Source organism: Notamacropus eugenii, chromosome 1, assembly GCF_028372415.1.
Source record: "Notamacropus eugenii isolate mMacEug1 chromosome 1, mMacEug1.pri_v2, whole genome shotgun sequence".
NCBI lineage: Eukaryota > Metazoa > Chordata > Mammalia > Diprotodontia > Macropodidae > Notamacropus > Notamacropus eugenii.
In genome coordinates this window covers 451,603,078-451,611,366 of record NC_092872.1, presented here as the reverse complement: position 1 = coordinate 451,611,366, position 8,289 = coordinate 451,603,078, and the positions used below count along the sequence as shown (strand labels likewise).

Genomic DNA, 8,289 nt, shown 5'->3' with positions numbered 1-8,289 from the left:
ATTCCCTTAAACATTAGAAAGGAGCAGATGGAAGCTAATGACTTTATAAAATTATAAAGAAATTATAAAACAAAACCAAAGGAATGAAAAAATAGGAGACAATGTGAAATATCTCATTGGAAAAATAACTGATCTGGAAAATAGATCCAGGAGAGATAATTTTAAAATTATGGGACTACCTGAAAGTCATGATAAAAAAAAAAAGCTTAGCCATCATCTTTCAAGAAATTATCAAGGAAAACTGCCCTGATATTCTAGAACCAGATGGTAAAATAAATATTGAAAGAATCCACCAATCACTTCCTGAAAGACATCCCAAAAAGAAAACTCCTAGGAATATGGTAGCCAAATTCCAGAGCTCCCAGATCAAGGAAAAAATATTGCAAGCATCCAGACAGAAACAATTCAAGTATTATGGAAATACAATCAGAATAACACAAGATCTAGCAGTTTCTGCATTAAGGGATAGCAGGACTTGGAATATGGATTCCAGAAGTCAAAGGAACTAGGATTAAAACTAAGAATCACCTACCCAGCAAAACTGAGTATAATACTTCAGGTGAAAAAATGGTAATTCAATGAAATAGAGAACTTTTAAGCATTCTTGATGAAAAGACCAGAGTTGAATAGAAAATTTGATTTTCAAACACAAGGCTCAAGAGAAGCATGAAAAGGTAAACAGGAAAGAGAAATCATAAGGCACTTAAGTTGAACTGTTTACATTCCTACATGGAAAGATAATAGGTATAACTCTTGAGACTTTTCTCAGTACTAGGGGAGTTGGAGAGATTATATACATATATACAGAGGGCACAGGGTGATTTGAATAGGAAGGGATGATATCTAAAAAAAAAAATAAAATTAAGGGTAGAGAGAGGAATATATTGGGAGGAGAAAGGAAAAAAGAGCATGGGGTAAATTATCTCTCACATAAAAGAGGCAAGAAAAAGCTTTTTTCAGTGGAAATTAAGAGGGGGAAGTAAGGGGGAAAAGTGAACCTTACTCTCATCACATTTGGCTTAAGGAGGGAATAACATGTATACTCAATTTCCTATGAAAATCTATCTTACACTACAGGAAAGTAGGGGAAAAGGGAATAAGTGGAGGTGGGGATGATAGAAGGGAGGAAAAATGGGAAGAGGTCATAATTAGAAGTAAATACTTTTGAGGAGGAATAGGGTCAAAAGAGAGAATAGAATAAATGGGGGGGGCAGGATAGGATAGAGGGAAATCTAGTTAGTTTTTCACAACATGACTTTTATGGAAGTCTTTTACATAACTACACATGTATAACATATATTGAATTGCTTGCATCCTCAGTTGGGTGTGAGAAAGGGAGAGAAGTTGGAACTCAAAGTTTTAAAAACAAATGTTAAAAATTGCTTTTACATGCAACTGGAAAATAAGATATACAGGAAATGGGGTACAGAAATCTATCTTGCCCTACAAGAAAATAGAGGGGTTAGGGATGAGAAGGGAGGAGTGTAATAGAAGGGAAGGCAAATTGAAAGAAGGGGTAATCAGAATGCACACTGTCTTCAGGCAGGCAGAGGGGAGAGATAGGGACAAAATTTGGAACTCAAAATCTTGTGGAAATGAATGTTGAAAACTAAAAACAAATAAATAAATTAGAATTTAAAAAAAAAAAGAATCAAGGATAATATTGAGTTTACAAACCTATGAGAGTAGAATAATGATGGCATCAGATAGAAATAGGAAAGTTTGGAAGAGTGGTGGCTTCAAGAAGGGAAGATTGTTTGTTTGTTTGTTTTTAATATACTGAGTTTGAGATGGCTCCTAGAAATCTACTTTGAAATGTCCAGTAGACAGTTTCTGACATGAGGCTGAAGCTCAAGGGAAAGTGATTGTGAGTGGATATATAGATATAGATATACACATGCATTTGCATATACATATACACACATAAGTATACATATACATATAAATGCCATATGCATAGGTATGATAATTAAACCCATGGTGTTGATGAGATCACTAAGAGAATACAGAAAGAGAAGATAATATAGGACAGAACTTTTTTTTAAGGAAATGGTATTTTATTTTTTCCAATTACATGTAAAGATAGTTTTCAACATTCATTTTTTAGTAAGATTTTGAGTTCCAAATTTTTCTCCTTTCCCTCCCCACTCCCCAAGATAGCAAGAAATCTGATATAGGTTATACATGTGCAATCACATTGAACATATTTCCATGTTAATGAAAAAAAGAACAAAAAAATGGAAATAGTATGCTTCGATCTGCATTCAGATTCCTTAGTTCTTTCTCTGGATGTGGATAGCATTTTCCATCATGAGTCTTTTGGAACTGCAGGACATAGCTTTTTAAAAGTCTTGTTAAATAAGTACAAAATATATAAAAATCATATAATTTCAAGGGAGAGGGAAGGAATAAGGTGGGGAGATGAATCCAGGGAGATCTCATGTCTTTCAGATAGTACTCAAAATATGTCTTGAAGGAAGCTATGGAATCTTCAAGGCAGAGGGATGGAAGGTGGATTGCAGACTTGGAAGCATTCTTGTGCCCAGGTAGGCAGATAGGAAGCAGAAGAAGCGATATTATGGATGGGGAACAGCTAAGAGGCAAGTTTGACTGGAATCAAGACAGTGTGAAGGGGAGTCATAGAATCAGAGACCTAAAAGGGATATTAGAGGGCAACTATTTCAATGCCCTCAGTTTACAAGTGAGAAAACTGAAGCCCAGGGAGACTATGACTTACCCAAGGTGATGGAAGCAATAAGTCACAAGAGGATCCTCTGTCTCCAGAGCCACAATTCTTTCCATTGTGCTAAGCAGCCTGCTCATAAGAATTTCAAATGGAAGCAGGAGGTGGGATCTAGATCATAGAAGGCATTCAGAGTAAAAGATTTTGCAGCTACAAAGCTGATCTATTTTTCTTTTTTTTTTTGCTGAATCAAAGAACATGGAATTTTTTTTTTTTTTTACTGCCATGAGCTTCTTCATGCAGAGCATTTATAAAAAAGTTGAATGTTAGATTCCTGCATGGCTCAGTTTCCAGAGACGAATGAATCATTGTTGTTTCTTCCAATGCCAAAGTCAAGTCGGTAAACCAAGGCAAACGCTCTCTTGAGGGAATTTAGATCTCTTTTCCCCAAAGGAAAAAATGCCAGCAAAGGCCAGTTCTCAAGATTTAAACCCCCCTTTTCCCTAAAGGGAAGAAAAATCGAAGGAAGACAATGCTTGTGAAATTAAAGAAAGGTTTTTATTAAGCAGGGAAGAAAAAAATAACGTGTATGTATACTATCCAGCCTTTGCTGAACAGGACAACAGGTAATGGATGGGAAGAATTTATATACCTTTTAAATAAAGGAAGGTAAAGGGGAAAGGTGGGCTTAGAAAAGAATGAGTCAGTGAGTCCCACGGGGATGGGAGGGGGATTTCAGGTATCAAAACTATGGCCCTTTGATACACAAATCAGAAGGCATCCTTTATAATAAGCAGTTCATAGTTCAAGGTTTGATAAGATGTCTCCAAAAACAGGAAATTCTGAGAGTCCCATAACCAAAGTTAGGAGAGTCTCTGGAGATAAGATTGTCTCCAAAAAACATAAAACAGGATATGCCCATAGTATCATAACTTGCAGTCGGAAAAGTCTTTGAAGATAGGGATGGCTCTTAGAGGTCCATAAACCACCAAATGGTTCAGGGTCTGCTTCAAAGCTTCTACAGTCTTAACTGGCTTCAGAGTTGTTGCTTTTCTGCATGTTATTGACCTGAAAGTTTGGTTAAAGAAAAGGCAACAGACTAAATGCATATGTACTTATTATTCCCTTTAAAGTAATGGTTACATAGATCTATGGAGCCAGATATTAATCTGACTACCCAGTATAAGAACAATTAGGCTTAAATACATTTTACCATGAGAAAGGAACTTTCTTAGTTGAACAAGCTGTAAATTTAGTGAGACAAGACAATTAACAAAGTAATGTCAGTTAGAATTTATGATTCCAGGCTGTGTGTATAGCATATGTCTCAGTGACACAAGATAAGAAGAAAATCCCACCACTCTGGTAGCAGGCATTCTGTCATAAACAGGTCTTTGAAATTGCTGACACAGGAAAGGGTATTTTTAACAGAGTTAACAAAGTTTCAATTGAAATTATGATTCAGAATATCTGTATTTTCTTTACCATTAGCATGCCATAAGGGTCTCTTAAGAAATGTTAAGTCCGTCCCATTTGGCTTTGTTGACATAGTAAAAGGCATTCTCTGAGTTTATGTCACATAAAAAAGAGACTATTAGGTCCAGACTCTTCTTAATTCCACTCTCGCCTTTATTAAAGTCCAAAATTTATATTAAATATTATCAATGTCCAGCTGCGTTTACTCTCAGTCACTGCAAAGGATTGTTGCTATGTCAAGCCATTCTGCTTCTTAGTCTTCATATAGCTCTTCTTGGTTACCTGGATAACTGGGGGACTCAAGCAAGATGAGGTAGTTAGTATATTCATTTACTGATGCACTCATACAAGTACAAATTCAGGGGGAAAAAATTCTTTCCCCATCTCCATCCCACTTGCCTCTAGTGGTGATTCATTCCCACTACCTTCCCCTAGAGTCTAGGGCCTAGACCTTTAAAAGAAGCTTTATCCTAGGAGAGATGTATCTATTTATTTTCCTAATGCCTTAAAGAACTCCCATAGACAAGATTACTACCTAAAGAAATACTACTTTTTTTCACAATCTTTCTACCACAACCACCCCCACATAAAATAAGAATCTGACTTTCTTTCACCCTGATCCTGAAGACTGACCAATGAACCCAGTGTTTATGAGCATGTGAAGACTCAGCTCATGGAGTTCAAATAAGAACTTCTGAGAATGCATAGGCATTCTTTAACTGGTTCCAGTCTGGTAATCACGTGGTAAATAGGAAAAACCACTTTAATTGGCTATGGCTGCATAGCCAAAACTGGGGTGCATTCAAAAGTCAACCTTATGTCTTATCTTGGTTTGGCTTGTTCCAAATTGGTGACATTTTGGTGAGAGGCAATGCTAAAAGGGAGAAGCCTTGTGTCATTTTCATATTGTGAGGGATGACTGAACTTTTACTTTCACAGAAATCATGTGATTCATGATTTGTGGTTACTTCTGGAAATGAACTGGTTGAAAATGTAATGGGGGATATAGCTCAGTAATAGAGCAGACATTCCTTTCTTTGTTCTCTAAGAATGCCTTTTTACTGTATAGGCAATTGCAGAGCCAGATAAAGCTCCATTGATTAAGGAGAGAGCACCAGCCCAAGGCACTGTCTTGAATAATAAGACTTCTCTTATGTTAGTAGTAGGGCAAACACAGATATCCTATCCTGAAAAGTATTTAGGGCTTGAAATGCGGGAATGAGAAATGTAATCATGTAATCAGGGGAAGAGACTCACAGAGGGAGGCGGGAGGGCACCAAGGCATTTTCAGATAGGCTGTGAACCTTGCAGTACTCAACCAATGGGGAACCAAGGGAGGGGTTTGCATTTGGGACAGGAAGATAAAAGATCACGTTTCTGTGCCACAGGGGTGTGAGCCTGTCAGGTTACCCATTCAAAGAATGTTCAATAAAAATCTTTTTTTCCCCCCTGAATTCATTAATGGCTATGTGGAGTTCTTGATAAGACACTTGTTTCTTATAGTATCAGAATGTGGTTGTAAATAGAGATCTTGGTTCTTTGCGACTCTGTTCATTATTTTAGGTTCCTCAGTTGATAAAGATTGGAGATCTTTTGAATTTTGAAAGGTCAAGAAAGCAATCCACTAGGAGATTCAGGAAATTGGTCCATGCTAGATTTTGCTACAAGTCCAAGGAATTTTGAGGCCCAATGAATGACCTTCTGGAAGCAGCCTAGCTGTAGCTAAAACAAGGACTCATCCAACCTAGATGCAGCATTTGAATGTAAAATTCAAGCCATAGTTAGTATATCCCACTGCTTGGAGTTTCCATCATGCTTACTGTCTTTACTCAGGTAGGCAGAACAGGGTGGTACTGGAGTCTAAAGAATATGATCCGGCTATCCTCTGCTATCCCTCCATATCACATGTGACTCAGATCTTAGCTATGAGAAGGAGGTTTAAGTCTGGTGCTCAAGGAAAAGCTTGATGGGCAAGAGCACCTAGGTCAGCTAGAACTGTTAATCAGATACATTTTCTAGGGGCTAAACTAGGTGAGACTTACTAACCAAGGCATTTTTGTGCCTTGGTAGTAGTGATGAGATTCAAATAGAGAGGTCACAGAAAAGCCCATTATCTCACGTACCAATTAAAGCCAGTTTAAGAGACTTCAAGATTCAGGTAGCTCACCTCCCCAACCTCGGCAAGTTTTCCTCTGTAAGAATCCCTAGCCTCTCCTGGCTAGTGTGGGGTTTTCCTTAATTGGAGGATGTCTCCCTTAAACGGCATTTCTGTTAAGGACCCATCTCTCTTAAGCTTTGGTCTCCCTTGATGGGCATTCCCCTTACGTGGGCATCTGTCTCCCTTTAGAGGGAGGCATGTCCCTGAAGGGGCCATCTCCTTTTCGAGACTGCACACCCCTTTGAGCAGAGGTCTGTCTTAAGCTGCTTCTCTCCCTTAAAGGGTAAAGGAGCCAGCTTGGGGTGTGTGCATGTGTGTACGTGCGTGTGTGTGTGTTCCATAATAAACACCTTTACTTGATTTGGAGACAGCCTGAGTGAATTCTTTCAAGATGTGAGGTACTCCTGAACCTCACCATTTCTAGTGGTAGTGACATTAACAACTATCATTTTTATAGGATTGTAAAGCTTAAAATGCACATTACTTAAATTATCTAAATAGCATCTTAATGTCCTAAAAATATTTACATCATTCCAAATTATCTTACTTTTCCTTACTTGCAACTAAATGTTTTATATAGTTGGATGATTATGTGCAAGGTCTTTCTCCTTTTTGGACATTACTTCAAACCCACATATATAAAAATGTTTCATATGTCTTTAATCCATTATTTTCCAAAATCCATATTATGAACTTCAGTTGTTTCCAGTTTTTTGCTTATAAATATTGCCATTATGACTACTTTTGCTATTGTTCATTCCAGAAAAGAACCAATGGCATTACAAGGGTAAAGTCTTGATTTGCCCATGAATTGGGATTTAAATGAAACGGAGTAGCTCAAAGTTGTCAGCCTCCCTCTCCTCCTGTCACTGGCCTTTCTAAATTAAGATCTTTCCCAGGTTTCAGCTTGTCTGAGGTGACACCCATTTAATGACTAGGGGTCAGGTAAGAATTGAGACAAAAGATGACCCAATGTACCATCACAAAAATATCAATTTGGGAGGGGAAGACCCTCGTAGAAAACAATTGCTGTTTAGATTCATTCTAAGCCCTAAACAATAAGCCACTTAGGACTTGGGCCGGGGAATATTATTGGGCATTCAATGAAAGACAGAGGGATTTAGATTTTAAAATATTAAATTTCATGACTCTGCTCTAGGTCTGGGGTGCCTCTTTTATTTAGTTTTCCCTTCAAATACATCTGTTTATTCCAACTTTTTGTTGCCTGCACGTACAATATAATAAATATTTATTAAATCTGTATTACGTGTCAAGCGCTGTGCTAAGCACTGGGAATACAAATAAGAAAAAGACAGCCCATACCTTCAAAGAGTATACAGTTTAACAGAAAAGACAATACACAAAACGAAGCTGAAAGGCGGGGGAGGCTGGATGATGACAGTAAAGTTGAAACCAACGGAGCAGGGGGAAGCTTTGGGAAGTAATTTTTGCTCCTCCCTCCAATCAGAAGAGCAGAAGCAGCTAAGGGTAAGGCCAGTTCCCTAAAAGCTCCGCCCCCCCCCCTCACCCCCCAAAATAAAGAGTCTTCTCTCTAAATTAGTGACTCACTGCCCTTAAAAAAATCCAAACCAAAAAAAAAAAAACCACCTATCAAAACTCTTTGAAAAGACTATATAAGGTATACGTCATGGGTCCTCCCACACCTAAAGCAGCTTCAGAAAATTAATCAATTTCTCCTTACAAAAGACTTTACTAGCTCTGAAACTTACAGGTTCCCGTTTTCACTCATTCAAGGCCCGTCCAATCTCCTTCTTGGCCAACCCTCTTGGCCCCGCCCCCAAAGGATTCTTACGACGCCCCGCCCTTCTCTGATTCCTCCTCTGATTCCTTCCCCAGGTCCCGCCTCCCGAGGTCCCCTTCACTTTCCCAGTTCAAATCTAGAGGTTCCGGGTTCCCACTAATAATACTATAAAAATAAATAAACCATTCTCTGGGTCCAGGCCCACAAATG

General features: G+C 38.2%; 1 long non-coding RNA gene across 1 annotated transcript; it reads right to left on the bottom strand.

Annotated features, from left to right (window-relative positions):
* Window positions 1-3,219: 3,219 nt before the first annotated feature.
* On the bottom strand, window positions 3,220-8,149 carry LOC140519193 (uncharacterized). Its single transcript, XR_011972118.1, has 2 exons — window positions 8,048-8,149; window positions 3,220-4,457 (listed from the first exon to the last, which is right to left on the bottom strand). It is a non-coding gene; the product is annotated as an uncharacterized lncRNA (long non-coding RNA).
* Between the last annotated feature and the right edge of the window lie 140 nt (window positions 8,150-8,289).